The sequence below is a fragment of the Panulirus ornatus genome, chromosome 39, assembly GCF_036320965.1.
Source record: "Panulirus ornatus isolate Po-2019 chromosome 39, ASM3632096v1, whole genome shotgun sequence".
Lineage (NCBI taxonomy): Eukaryota > Metazoa > Arthropoda > Malacostraca > Decapoda > Palinuridae > Panulirus > Panulirus ornatus.
This window is the reverse complement of record NC_092262.1, coordinates 6,203,848-6,220,211: the sequence shown is the minus strand read 5'-3', so window position 1 is coordinate 6,220,211 and position 16,364 is coordinate 6,203,848. Positions and strand designations below refer to the sequence as shown.

Genomic DNA, 16,364 nt, shown 5'->3' with positions numbered 1-16,364 from the left:
TGATTTACTACTGCCACCTTGAATAATAAATGCCTTTTGATACAGCATCTCATGTCCATTACCAGCTTCACAAAGAAAGGCAATCATTTGCAGAGTATTGTTCTATTGCAACAAAGGTGTGAATTACTGGTTACGTTTGTGTAGGTACAGTAGTATATGGATGGAAGCCTCTTAGGCTTCCACACAAAAATACTTTAAACCTAATTCATCCCTATCACTACTGACTAGGAAATTAATTTCCTTGTAATTACTATACTATTTCAAATGTCAGGCCACAGCTTACATTAACCCTAGCTCTTATGCTATGTTAGTAAACCTCTTCTGATTGGGGAAGGGGTGGAAATGCTATGATAAGTGTAGTGTGCACAGAAGAGCAAACTGAAGTGTTTCAGATATTAATTTACAAATGAGTATATGAAAAAAAAAATGCACAACAGAATGGCCTTCATATATAAAGATGTAAAAATATACTGCTTAATTACTTTTCACATATACAGATTTAAATAATCATACAATACTGGAACATGTGTTATGTTACAGTGCTTCCCATGCATAATTAGGCATGGAAAAAAGTTATAGTGTTATTTTTACTGCTAAAAAAAATCATCTTTATCATGACTGTATACAAACCAAAACTTTACTGCAGTAATGAGTCCACAGAACTTAGGAAAGTAGTAATATTTTGGGGCATTAAAACAGTATTATTTGTTATACTTTGACAAAATGCAGTTTTGATTTATATTATTTACATAGTGTAAATAGTTCATATTTATGTAAAACAAAGGTTCTTTATTTGATTGTTATATTTACTCCAGTTCCCTTAAGATGGGGAAGCTGTACAAAATTTTGAAAAATAAAATCGTGAAACAATGAATAATGATTTCAATATTCGTGCTTTTGAAACAGTCAATTGGTATGCAAACCTGATAATCAACTAGAATGATATCTCTTCTTTCTCCTCTAGTTTCATCTATAGTCAATATAAACTATACTGCAGTCCATATTCATTCCTTAACAGCTAACTAAACAATACATAGCTCAAATCTAACCTTCTGCTGTCTTGTACCATCTCTTTACAAACTTTTTATTCGTCACCTGATTTACATACCCACACATCACCGAAGTTTGCTGTCAAACATACAACTATATTATGACTTTCTTAAGCAACATATGAAGCAGTTGCAGGCGCATGGACACTCAATCTCGCGTAGCACTTCATTAAAAGGGGGAGGGGGGGTGTCTACTAACAAGAACTACAAAAAAAATATGGCTCACCAAGACAGTAAGCACCATCCTCAGAAGTCAAAAGGTTTCCTAGCGAGAAATAACAACATGGCAGTTACAACATGTGCGGCCCCAGGGAGCCATATCAACCACCCTGTTTCCACAGTGGCCCACTGACCATTCTTCTGTTTCTAATGTTTTAGGTCAGGCGATGCTCGGGTGGTGGAGCTATGCTCAGTTACAGCAGGTTTTAGGTTAGTTTAGCCTTTCCTTTCGTATTCACAATACAGGCAGAGAATCGGCCGTCTCTGAGGTTGGAGAGGCTGAAAATCATGGATTTATCACCTTAAACGCACGACAAATACAATAATGGTTTACGTACAAAGGCTGGACGAGAACAGGGTAAAAAAAACAGTTCATGCAACACGCCTCAAGCTTTGTACTTGTGCAAGAAAAAGAATAAATGCTGAGACACATCCACAATGGCTTTGTGCTTTATAGGAGAAAAATAACATATACTGAAACACATCCGCCATAATTTATCATGACTCATATCCGACATCCTCACACAATAGTTACTTTCCCAAAGTGGATTTTCCTTCGGCTTTGCCATATTATGTAAGTTAACCTACGTTACTTACTACATGATGTTTACTTTGCTGACGATGAACTTTACAAGAATCAATATCCTGTTTCTTCTAACTGGCATGCATTTTACCGTGCTTCTAAGTGGTAAACAAAATATCTTCAATATAATCCACAGATGATCAAAAATCTCATTATAAGAACATACCTACACAAGGTATGGCAATTTGGTGACGAGCAACGTTAAAAACGTCTGATGACCCACTGGGTCTCTGCAATAAATGAAATTCTAAACACTATCTTAATTGGGTCTCTACAATAAATGAAATTCTAAACACTACCTCAATCAAATCTTATATGTATCTACTAATCATCCATGTACAGTTCTTCGTCTCACTCGAAAAACTACGTTTTTTTGAAAGACCTTTAACTGCTTATCTCGACACATTCCTGTCAGATACTGCCGAAATTCATGACGTATAGTTCCAAGTCATTGTATGCCAATAGCAAACACTGGAGCAGTATGCACTCAAGTGACATTTGAAAGTCAGCTTATAACAATTTGCGAGAGTTAATTAAGGGTTAAGCTGGGCATCTCGTGTAGGACGGCAAATAACCACAAATAACTCAGTCTTTTCTGAAACACCAGGTGACGCATCTTCCATTCACCTCCTGAGCCATATCATTATCATCATCAAGAACATTCCATTTTTGTCTGCCTACATACTTAAATGATCCAAGAGTTCCTTTATCTTATCAGAAGGGATGATTGTGAGAAAGCTATACATTCCTTACACTTCAAATTTTTTCTGACTACAAGCCATACTCTTACAGAGTACCTGGTCGTGTTATACATACATCCTTAGCGACGATATCTTTCTCACTGAGAATAATTATACAAGCTATCATCGAGTGACCCAATCCTATGAAACCTATAATTCAAGGCGTTATGACTTCAGTGCCTACCGAACCGAGAGTGCGTCACAAACAGCCAAGGACGATGTATTTCACATCCAGTTATACATCTATAATATATTTACTATGTGTGTGTCACGGGGAGAGAGTTTTACACTCGTGTTGCCCGTCTTCTTAAACTTGTGTGTGTATATATATATATATATATATATATATATATATATATATATATATATATATATATATATATATATATATTTTATACTTTGTCGCTGTCTCCCGCGTTTGCGAGGTAGCGCAAGGAAACAGACGAAAGAAATGGCCCAACCCCCCCCATACACATGTACATACACACGTCCACACACGCAAATATACATACCTACACAGCTTTCCTTGGTTTACCCCGGACGCTTCACATGCCTTGATTCAATCCACTGACAGCACGTCAACCCCTGTATACCACATCGCTCCAATTCACTCTATTCCTTGCCCTCCTTTCACCTTCCTGCATGTTCAGGCCCCGATCACACAAAATCCTTTTCACTCCATCTTTCCACCTCCAATTTGGTCTCCCTCTTCTCCTCGTTCCCTCCACCTCTGACACATATATCCTCTTGGTCAATCTTTCCTCACTCATTCTCTCCATGTGCCCAAACCATTTCAAAACACCCTCTTCTGCTCTCTCAACCACGCTCTTTTTATTTCCACACATCTCTCTTACCCTTACGTTACTTACTCGATCAAACCACCTCACACCACACATTGTCCTCAAACATCTCATTTCCAGCACATCCATCCTCCTGCGCACAACTCTATCCATAGCCCACGCCTCGCAACCATACAACATTGTTGGAACTACTATTCCTTCAAACATACCCATTTTTGCTTTCCGGGATAATGTTCTCGACTTCCACACATTTTTCAAGGCTCCCAAAATTTTCGCCCCCTCCCCCACCCTATGATCCACTTCCGCTCCCATGGTTCCATCCGCTGACAGATCCACTCCCAGATATCTAAAACACTTCACTTCCTCCAGTTTTTCTCCATTCAAACTCACCTCCCAATTGACTTGACCCTCAACCCTACTGTACCTAATAACCTTGCTCTTATTCACATTTACTCTTAACTTTCTTCTTCCACACACTTTACCAAACTCCGTCACCAGCTTCTGCAGTTTCTCACATGAATCCGCCACCAGCGCTGTATCATCAGCGAACAACAACTGACTCACTTCCCAAGCTCTCTCATCCCCAACAGACTTCATACTTGCCCCTCTTTCCAAGACTCTTGCATTTACCTCCCTAACAACCCCATCCATAAACAAATTAAACAACCATGGAGACATCACACACCCCTGCCGCAAACCTACATTCACTGAGAACCAATCACTTTCCTCTCTTCCTACACGTACACATGCCTTACATCCTCGATAAAAACTTTTCACTGCTTCTAACAACTTGCCTCCCACACCATATATTCTTAATACCTTCCACAGAGCATCTCTATCAACTCTATCATATGCCTTCTCCAGATCCATAAATGCTACATACAATGGAAGTAAGGGGAGTGGGGGAGGAATGGGATGTATTTAGGGAATCAGTGATGGATTGCGCAAAAGATGCTTGTGGCATGAGAAGAGTGGGAGGTGGGCTGTTTAGAAAGGGTAGTGAGTGGTGGGATGAAGAAGTAAGAGTATTAGTGAAAGAGAAGAGAGAGGCATTTGGACGATTTTTGCAGGGAAAAAATGCAATTGAGTGGGAGAAGTATAAAAGAAAGATATATATATATATATATATATATATATATATATATATATATATATATATATATATATATATTCTTTTTTTTACTGTCGCTGTTTCCCGCGTTAGCTAGGTAGCGCAAGGAAACAGACGAAAGAATGTCCCAACCCACCCACATACACATGCATATACATACACGTCCACAAGCACATATACATACCTATACATTTCCAACGTATGCATATGTATATACAGACATATACATATATACACATGTACATAATTCATACTTGCTGCCTTTATTCATTCCCGTCGCCACCCCGCCACACATGAAATGACACCCATCTCCCCCCGCACGCACGCGAGGTAGCGCTAGGAAAAGACAACAAAGGCTACATTCGTTCACACTCGTCTCTAGCTGTCATGTATGATGTTTTTACTCTTATGCATGTATGTATACACATACACACACTATCCTATGCCAAGTGCCCATTCTATCATCCAGCCTCAAAGGAAGGATGAACAGCTGAGTGGACTGTGGACCAGCTGCCGCGACCGGGATTCGAACCTGTGCGGGCACATGAAACCTTCAAAGATAACCATGGAATAGTCTGTGGTGGGATCTGGTTTCACTGCGTTATACATGTAGACGTGTGCAAATGTAAACTTTCTTCTTTTAGTTCCTGACGCCACATCGCCAAAGAAATGCAATTAGGCAGAAACATTCAACCCAGGAATAAGAATATATACACTAACTTTGTAAAGACCACCGTGTGATGGTTAGGTACATCAACTCAGTACCTGTAACATTTTATGAACTGTCACGCACTACACCACACCGATCTTTCAGTCATGCCGACCAACAACCCAACCCATATACAGTGACCAGCCTGCGTCGTATGAAGGCATCATCTAGAACTCAACATTGGAAACAAATGGAATAAAGGAAAAAGAGGTCTTCTGAAAAGGGGTAAATAAAGATCAGACATCAGGTGTATCGTAGATGTAAGGTCGGTCTAGCGCCTCCACCAAGTCGAACGAGGCGCCTCGTTCATATAGACATACCTTGCCAGCAGTTCCAAGCCGAAATTTACAGCGGCGTTACGCAAGGACACACGGCCAAGGTTATGCTACTTGAATGGTGAGCCGGAACTGGCTAGAGCAAGCGAAGGGCCGATACCGACCAGCCGAATTCTTTGGGTGCAGCTGCTCAAATGTGGCTCCATTAACTTGCCTTACGAGCAATTTAGGTTTTTTTCTATATGCAAATTCTGATTTTTGTGTCCATTCCGTCAGCACTCCTGTAAGTTACAGGTGTCGATGCTTTCACTAGTTCCCAGTAATGACCAATGACACTTGACTAAGTGTAGATCATGAATCTAATCTACCCATATTTATATATTTTTTCTACTGTCAAGAGTCACTCCATCTTCAAATTAACCTTTGATGTTATGGTGCCAAGGCTTGCTACTTACACCCTTGCGCAGCCATCTTCCTAAAGTACTGTCGATCATAACAAGTCAGATACGATTTGTTTTTACTTGTATTCAACAACTTCGTGATAACTAATGTTTAAGCAATAGCAATAGACCAGGATCCACCACCATTGGCTGAGACATTTACAGGGGCTCGTGTTCACGTAAAAACTTCCGGACACCAAATCATCCCATTCAACGTTGCCTCAGGCATCGAAATAATTGCTTCCGAAGGTTGAGACCTAGCACAAATATGCCTCTCTGTTCCAAAACGGAATGATTATTATTTCTTTCTACTATGCTTCCCAAACTCACGAGACTCATAAGACTCGTGTTGGCGACACATCCTGGATCAGGACACACACCAAGAGCCACAAATAACATATATGCCCGAAATCTCGAGCGTAATTTTCCATATCACTAACGTCAAACATGACGTGCCGACCGCGTACAACATAACACCCCCAACCTCTTCCTGCCGTCGTCGACCGACGGACGCTAGTACGCGTAAACAGTTCTAAGTCAGCTTTGTATCTGCCGAGGAACGAAAACTTTTTCTCCTCTTCGAGTCTGTGAATCCAAAGGCCTACAGTAACATACCTGTGGTTATCGACGGCAACTGAACAGCTAACACGAACAGATATATATACATACAACTAGACATCTGATTGACACAACTAAAATGTACTTTTCGTACTGTTCCCGAAATATTTTCCGAAACGTTTGCCAAAGTTAGAGAAGTAAAACGGAATCAGCGACAAAACTGAAATATAGTTTAGAATATCCGAATTCCTCAATGGCAAACTTAGAATTAACAATAGCTGTGCGAGTTGCTGTCGTGTGTGTGTGTGTGTGTGTGTGTGTGTGTGTGTGTGTGTGTGTGTGTGCGTGCGACGTGGAGAATGCGTGTTTGCGAAGTGAAAGCCAGACACCCACGCGTACATGAAACGTACATGAAACAGAGACAATGACCTGAGCCTGGGATGGGAACTTGATAGCCACACATCCTTTGTCGATACTGGTCAAATATATAGTGGTCAAAACAACCCAGTAAGAGGACGTGTACTACATCAGTAATCTTCAATACCAATGTATGTGCATCCGATCCCTGACGGTACTTCTCAGCGTCAAGGACATGTTACGCTGTTGTTCACTTTGGTACCGACCTTCACACTAGTGATAAACCCAACACTACCTATTAGTCAAGACATGCACGAAAAGCCTTGGGAAGATTGAAAACAGATAAGTGAATACGTAGTGTACTTTTGTGGAGGTTAAAGTACGAAGTAGCCTACACTCTAGGGCGCTGTGTGCCAGGGAATCCGACCGTATATATTTTCAAATATATATATATATATATATATATATATATATATATATATATATATATATATATATATATATATATTACAAGACATATCATATAGATTTTACAAGATTCTGATAATACCTAGACACTAGGGAATCCAGTTTCGTATCTATTTTCATATACTTATATACTACAAGGCATATAACGAAAATTTTTTAAGATTATGATAATACCTAGGAACTACTAAGCTATCTTACGAGATGCAATCTGTCACCGAAGTATGAGTTGGGTGTGTGTTCTTATGAGAGGCTCAGGAAGCGTGTCGCAGGAGATGCAGTGCGTGCTTCCTGTGGTTCCACACACACACACACACACACACTGTGACACACACTCACACACACACACACACACACTACCTCCTCACCTACATCAAGATTAAAACGAAAACACACACACAAACAGATTGCCCACATCTCTTCACCTGCAGTGTGTGTGTGTGTGTGTGTGTTCAGCTTAATGATAACATGGTTACTAATGTGTACATTACTGGAAAGTCGTGGGTGTGTTACCAAGGGCAATAACCTAGTGGCGTCGCCCCCTTTAATCGCTTGATCGATGTACAAGTTTCTCGATTGTGGGACTGGCATGTCACTACCTCATCCCGTTCATTCATACTGGAAGATGAGAATTTGAGACATGTACTTCAAAGGCTTTTGTTTTAGGTGGCAATATTATTAAATATGTGCCTCATAAGGATAAGAGAATGTTTTGAAAGTCATAACTATATATTCTGAAATCTTATATTTATGGTATCTACTTCTGTTCACCACTTCAACTGATATACATCAACTGAAATAGAGTAAATTGCTCCTAACTTACGTGTGGGACGTTATAAAGTTTCTGTCTTTCCCTACCCCATTAAGCTTTGGAACTACTGTCCTTACCTGACAGCTAAGACCAGCCCATTAAAAAAAAGGCACATTTTCCACTTCGCATAAAACTCTTTTGAATATTTTTTCTGTCTTCCTTCTTTTGTTTAATTAATTTTCTTTTCATTTTCTAAGACCCGACCTCGATGAGGACTTGTGTCTGTGCATGGACCCTGAAGAATAACTCATGAATACATTTAGCAGTTATAAGCAACGTTAGCAACACGTTACTTTACAGAAACAATATCATTTAAGGGTTACTTTCGTTGCATATCAGAGAACAGGTAAAGAGGCCGTCTTTTCACCACAGCGGCAACCTGCGGCAAGACAAGGAACCGACCGATGTCTCCATGACACCACACAAACAACACGACCCTCCCGCCTAACGTTAGTATCAAAGTGTTCAGGTTCACCGCCACACAGCCAGTCTGCCAGCAGCAACCCCTCGCTCCTCAAGCGTTAACATACCGCAGGGAACTGTTCCAACTTCCTCTGTAACAAGCCTTGGAAGGTGAGTGGTGTATGGCGTTTGAAAACTCTTATATAACAACAGCATATGACTGCTGTCCCTTTCTGATGTACAAAATGGCATAAAACTTTTGGATGTAAGTGATCGTTGTCGTCTCAAGCTGGACACCAGGGAAACAGTGTTTACCGTCTTTTTTAAATATATCCTAAATCACTTTACTACAGCTGAAGCCTACATCAAATATCTGGAAATTCAATTTATGTCTAAGAACGAAATCTTAGTGCGTGTTTAAGAAGCGTACCAAAAAGTTTTAGGTCCACTGATCGTAAAATTCTACTGTTTGTGCTTAAATCATTCCATCGAGACCTGTTGCTTCTATAAATACTTCGGTGATAAAACCAAGCCTCATATTTCATGGGGATTATACTAACTGTATGTTGCTGTGATAAGCCGATAAATGTACGAGGAAGTGAGGTGCACCAGTGTTCGTTCGCCTTCGGTGTGTTTTGAATTATTGTTTATTGTGGACCGTCTTCCGCTATGTAGTATAATGATTATTATTTTTTTTTTTTTGAAGAACTCGTTCATAAATGCCTCGGTTAGCTTTAAGTGTGGCGCTTGGGTGAGCAGAGGAGGAGATATGATCCAAGATTTCTTGGCCTTAATAGCCATCACTTATACCAAAACTCCTCTAAAAGTCTTCAATGTTCTTCAAAAAAAAAAAAAAAAGTCCGCTTACGCATCCTTGGTCGTGATATCCTATCTTTTATTTTCTTCATCCAGGAAGTCATGTACTGCTTCCTGAGCTACGATCAATCATAACTTACGTTCTGTGATTGTCTGACAAAATTCTTGCGACTTCAGAGATCAAGCAGGGGCGGGAAACTGCAAGTGCGTGAAGGTTAAGACGGTTCAAAAAGACTCCAGCACCCGTACTCTGTACTCCATGAAAAACACGCCCTTTTAATTCCTGTAATTACTCAATCCCCCTCTCCTTCCCCTTCTCTTAAACTGTATTGTGCATCCTGCTAGGCTGGCAATTAAACCCATTTTGCAGTTATTAACTCCGGAACGTGAAGGAAACAAGGCTACATATGTAAGTGGTGCTCATCTCTCGGGTAACATGCAATGCCAAATAAGTACTTTTTTCCTTTTCAAAATGAAATCATTCGTCAACCAAAAGGCGGCGTCATATTGACGCCGCGAATGAAGTTAGAAAAAAAAATAAATGAATGAATGAATGAAGGCAAATATAAAACACTCGTCGAGTCTTATTTTTAGCCACCAAAGTTCGATAAAAATCCTGAACTACAACGGTGTTCCAGCTCACAATTCTCTCTCTCTCTCAGTCGACGTTACGACGGACGGTAACGGAGTTTACGTTAATACGGATATCGTGGTTAAGTCAACCGAATATGGCTATATTCTGATACCTGAGTTAGACACAGCCGATGTCCTGCCATGTGGTAAATGCTGTGAATAGTCTAACCGCCCTATCCCTTGATACAGGGGAGAGACATACTACCCACGTATCTCTTGCGACGGAGAGGCGGGAGCGAACGGTTGAAAATTCTTCCCTCCTATATCATTACTTTATAATACCATGACCGGAGGGATTTTTCTTCAACTCATTCATCCATTCCTGACGTCACCTCGCTCTGACTGGAAAGATGGCTTTCGTGATGTACAGGTCGGTGTCGCTGACCACGAGTCACGTACGGGGCTCCTCCGTTCCGGGTTCGAATCCTGTGCGTTGCATTCGCCCCATAGCCAAACCAACAAGCAATCTCCTTAATGGCATTGGTTGACCAATAGGCAATTGACTTAGGATGATATATATATATATATATATATATATATATATATATATATATATATATATATATATATATCTTTCTTTCAAACTATTCGCCATTTCCCGCATTGGCGAGGTAGCGTTAAGAACAGAGGACTGGGCCTCTGAGGGAATACCCTCACCTGGCCCAATTCTCTGTTCCTTCTTTTGGAAAATTGAAAAAAAAACCGAGAGGGGAGGATTTCCAGCCCCCCGCTCCCTCCCCTTTTAGTCGCCTTCTACGACACGCAGGGAATACGTGGGAAGTATTCTTAATCCCCTATCCCCAGGGATAATATATATATGTATATATATATATATATATATATATATATATATATATATATATATATATATATATATATACTGTTCTCCTACGGCGTTAACTTCCGATATAGTTCAACACCTAGCTAACATGCACAGTCTCACGTACGATGCAATTTCCCACTTTACGGTATTACTCATCACAGCGCCTTCACTAAAATACGGACAGACTGGGTTATACGTCTACATTATTAAGAAGAAAAACAACGCTGTAACCTTTGTTTTTTTTCCTGTTTATTGTTCTGCTCCGGACGAAGGCATATGAATAAGATAGCGATACAAATCTCATACTGTCAGCACAAAGACTGTGGTATTCCGCTCCGGGAAGCGACTGCGCGATATCTCTAGCTATCTCAGCACTTGGTAATCCCCATGAGCTTGACAGTACGACCCTTGGGAAGGGCGAGACGATGGCCTTACCCCTTCGATCTGACCCTTAAAAAGGCCAGACCATCAGATCCCAGGGTTTGTACCGACCCATTCGAGGACGGGGACTATGGTACGATCAACACCTTAGCATTTCCGCCGCCAGCTGGGGGAACGGTGGGTTTTACCGGCCCGTAACATTATCATAAGAATCTTGAAAATTCGGTCTCCTTTGTCCAGCTCGCCCCCGGGCGCTGTAGACAAACCTCCAACACTTCCAGGATGCAGATGGCTGACGCCATTTCCATTGTTATAATACATAAAAATACAAAGTCATAAGAGATGAATACAAAGGAATTCGAACAGCAAGAGACCATTGGGTCCTTTCCAGGCTGTCTGTGATAGCAGAAGGTATCAGAAACTCACAGAATTGTGTGGTACAACTTAGAAGGCATGCAGATAATCCAGAGAGAATAAAACCTGCAAATTGTCATTTCGACTATGGAGGCGCAAGTCATAGACATACGTTTTATCGACTCAAATATACACAATATAAGAAAGGGAAGGACTAGAATTGACGGCTCCTCCGCCTACATAAACGATTAACTTCGATGTCTCGTTACTTGACCGGCAGGCACTAGGAAACCACAATAGCACCATCAAAGCGATTTACAGGAGTAGACATATAAATACATGTCTTTCCCAAGTAGGAACATGAATATAAGTCAATGACTGCAAAAAAAAAAAAAACCCAAGAACATGAAAACTAAAATAAACTCAAAGCTTTTTCTGGTAATGACTGAACGCCAAGGCTTTATTTACAGGGCAGCCACTTGTTGCGTAAACGGATGGGAAGTCGATACGCGTGTCCGCATCACATGCATAGTTTATGCTATGAATTGTTCATGGTAATCATGTGTCTTCGTCAGCACCTACCTATCTTCTAGCTCCTCACAGACCCTGTCACATCAAACGCTTCCTTCAGCGCACGGTGTATCAAAGGCTTTAGCTTTAGCCTATACCAGGGGATAATAGTGTTACCAACTCTAAGGCAAAGCTCACAGTGCTGACGGGAAAATGACGGGAAGGGCAGTTTTACGTTAGGTCGCAGTGCTGACGGGAAGGCCAGTTTTAAGTGAGGCTCGCATCGCTGACGGGAAGACCAGTTTTAACTGAGGCTCGCAGTGTTGACGGGAAGGCCAGTTTTAAGTAAGGCTCGCAGTCCTGACGGGAAGACCAGTTTTAACTGAGGCTCGCAGTGCTGACGGGAAGACCAGTTTTAAGTGAGGCTCGCATCGCTGACGGGAAGGCCAGTTTTAATTGAGGCTCGCAGTGCTGACGGGAAGACCAGTTTTAAGTTAGGCTCGCAGTGCTGACGGGAAGGCCAGTTTTAATTGAGGCTCGCAGTGCTGACGGGAAGACCAGTTTTAACTGAGGCTCGCAGTGCTGACGGGAAGGCCAGTTTTAATTGAGGCTCGCAGTGTTGACGGGAAGGCCAGTTTTACGTTAGGTCGCAGTGATGATGGGAAGGCCAGTTTTAAGTGAGGCTCGCATCGCTGACGGGAAGGCCAGTTTTAATTGAGGCTCGCAGTGCTGACGGGAAGGCCAGTTTTAATTGAGGCTCGCAGTGCTGACGGGAAGGCCAGTTTTAATTGAGGCTCGCAGTGCTGACGGGAAGGCCAGTTTTAATTGAGGCTCGCAGTGCTGACGGGAAGACCCGTTTTAATTGAGGCTTGCAGTGCTGACGGGAAGACCCGTTTTAATTGAGGCTCGCAGTGCTGACGGGAAGGCCAGTTTTAAGTGAGACTCGCAGTGCTGACGGGAAGGCCAGTTTTAATTGAGGCTCGCAGTGCTGACGGGAAGACCAGTTTTAATTGAGGCTCGCAGTGCTGACGGGAAGACCAGTTTTAATTGAGGCTCGCAGTGCTGACGGGAAGGCCAGTTTTAATTGAGGCTCGCAGTGCTGACGGGAAGACCAGTTTTAATTGAGGCTCGCAGTGCTGACGGGAAGACCAGTTTTAATTGAGGCTCGCATCGCTGACGGGAAGGCCAGTTTGAATTGAGGCTCGCAGTGCTGACGGGAAGGCCAGTTTTAATTGAGGCTCGCAGTGCTGACGGGAAGACCAGTTTTAATTGAGGCTCGCAGTGCTGACGGGAAGACCAGTTTTAATTGAGGCTCGCAGTGCTGACGGGAAGACCAGTTTTAATTGAGACTCGCAGTGCTGACGGGAAGACCAGTTTTAAGTAAGGCTCGCAGTGCTGACGGGAAGACCAGTTTTAAGTAAGGCTCGCATCGCTGACGGGAAGGCCAGTTTTAACTGAGGCTCGCAGTGTTGACGGGAAGGCCAGTTTTACGTTAGGTCGCAGTGATGATGGGAAGGCCAGTTTTAAGTTAGGCTCGCAGTGCTGACGGGAAGACCAGTTTTAAGTGAGACTCGCAGTGCTGACGGGAAGACCCGTTTTAAGTGAGGCTCGCAGTGCTGACGGGAAGACCAGTTTTAACTGAGGCTCGCAGTGTTGACGGGAAGGCCAGTTTTACGTTAGGTCGCAGTGATGATGGGAAGGCCAGTTTTAATAAAGTGAGGCTCGCATCGCTGACGGGAAGACCAGTTTTAAATCAGGTTTGTAGCGTTGATGGGAAGGTCACTTACAAAGTTCCTATAATACCCTGGAAGCAGTGACACCCTTAAATGAAATAATCATTGTAACATCGTAAACTTGCTATACGTCTACGCTATCCGTAACTTTCCCACCATGAGGTGGAGGGAATCTATTACTTGACAATAAGTAACATTCTAAATCTTCCTTCACCGCAACTGACTTTGGAAACGGGGCCTCTGTGATGTTTACAGAAAATTCCATGAGGGTTGTCTCTCTCTCTCTCTCTCTCTCTCTCTCTCTCTCTCTCTCTCTCTCTCTCTCTATATATATATATATATATATATATATATATATATATATATATATATATATATTATCCCTGGGGATAGGGGAGAAAGAATACTTCCCACGTATTCCCTGCGTGTCGTAGAAGGCGACTAAAAGGGGAGGGAGAGGGTGGCTGGAAATCCTCCCCTTTCTTGTTTTTTTTTTAATTTTCCAAAAGAAGCAACAGAGAAGGGGGTCAGGTGAGGATATTCCCTCTAAGGCCCAGTTCTCTGTTCTTAACGCTACCTCGCTAACGCGGGAAATGGCAAATAGTATGAAAAAAAAAAAAAAAAAAAAAAAAAAATATATATATATATATATATATATATATATATATATATATATATATATATATATATATATATATATATATGCATATATATATATATATATATATATATATATATATATATATATATATATATATATATATATATATATATATATTTCTTTCATACTATTAGCCATTTCCCGCATTAGCGAGGTAGCGTTAAGAACAGAGGACTGGGCCTTTGACGGAATATCCTCACCTGGCCCCCTTCTCTGTTCCTTTTTTTGGAAAATTAAAAAAAAAAAAAATCTATGTGATTTGTATCAAATAGTTTGCCAAAGTTTCGGACCTTTATAACACCAATGTGATGTATCAAATATAACCCATGTGATGTATCAGATAAAATTTGTGCCAGCAGACAAAGACAGATCTTCGGAAACCACTTTGGAAGTATCGATATCGGATCCAATTTCAGGTTTCATAAGCACACGAAAGTCCTCCTTCCCGGATCCAATTTCAGGTTTCATAAGCACACGAAAGTCCTCCTTTCGGGATCCAATTTCAGGTTTCATAAGCACACGAAAGTCCTCCTTTCGGGATCCAATTTAAGGTTTCAAACGCACACGAAAGTTCCTCACTTCCAAGATTTCACGGAATTCACTTAGAATCACTGATCACTTTCCTGCTTCTGCTGGAAGCGCATCCTTGTCGTACGGGCCCCCTAAATGGAGTCTTGTGTTGTGTAACAACTATACGACGCAGAGGAGAGCGGTAGAGCTTAGTATGTCGTATAAAAATGAGCGTCCGATCACCCGTTCCCTACGGCCAGTCGTGCACGACTTCTGCTACTCAGGACTTACATATTGTAACGCAAAGGAAGACTTCCGTGCTACTCACGACTTACACACGTAACGCAAGGGATACTTCTGGGATCCTCCTACGGAACACTACCTTTCTGTGAGGGATATCGTTATCTGTGGCACCCTCATCGACCACACAAAATCCTTGCTTTGCCTTCAGGGTGCGACCCTTGAACACGACTTTACGACTCACGAGCACGACGGTACGACCCTTAGGTAATATGGCCTCGTCACTGACCTCACAGTGAAGGGTTAGGTTAAAGGTCGGACGAAAATGCTCAAGGGCTTAAAAGTCGACTGTGTGTCCTCTATTCTTCTGTTTCCATATGTTGTATTTAGAGTGTACTACCCTACATGAACGTTTTCATATCTTGTTTGAGATTTACTTTTCTTATCCAAGTTTTGTGGTCATTTTTTTCTCTCTCTTTTTGTAGATTCCTGATTATGCCTCTGTGAAGGCGAAAGCTTGAATGTAATAAATGACGGGCTAAGGAGAACTGGTGTTAGAGCACCCACTTAATGGTAGAATAATACTGAGAAAATTAGAAAACACAAGAAAGATTAATAATTCCAAATATGCTGTCTTATTAAATTATATGTGCATATATATATATATATATATATATATATATATATATATATATATATATATATATATATATATATATGGCCCTAGACAAGCACCAACCATCAAAATCGACCCTAACTTGAAATTTATCCGGCATCTTTACGGAAACAGCGTACTGGAGTTTCTCAGCCTATCTACGCTAGGCTAGGCTATGCAAGCGTGTCATTACCTACCTGTGCCTGGAGAATGGAAACTCTACACTCTCGTATGTGCGTGTAAGGTGCTTGTGGGAATGACACAGGGCAAGGTAGACACGGCACCTCTACCCTCGACCTTCGGAACATCCTGGAAGCCAGGGAGCGTGGCCAACCACCGCACCAGTTCTTCACTGGCTCCCTCCGTGTGTAGGTGACGCCGTAACTTCCCCACTCAGTGTACGTGCTACACCGTGTTTCATATCTGTACTATGTACATCGCTCGAGAAACAGAAAAACAGTCTAGTGATGGTAAAACTATAAGATCGTAACCAATCCTTAAGTGACGAATAACAGATCGAAGAAACATC

General features: G+C 41.6%; 2 protein-coding genes across 5 annotated transcripts in view; one reads left to right on the top strand and one right to left on the bottom strand.

Moving 5' to 3' along the window:
- LOC139761069 (uncharacterized) overlaps positions 1–16,364 on the bottom strand; it is a 133,167-nt gene that overhangs the window by 69,206 nt on the left and 47,597 nt on the right. The window lies entirely within an intron of this gene.
- LOC139761219 (uncharacterized) overlaps positions 16,181–16,364 on the top strand; it is a 28,608-nt gene continuing 28,424 nt past the window's right edge. Inside the window, exon 1 of the mRNA XM_071685261.1 lies at positions 16,181–16,233. The gene's annotated coding sequence lies outside the window, so the exon portion shown is untranslated. The remainder of the gene's footprint in view (positions 16,234–16,364) is intronic.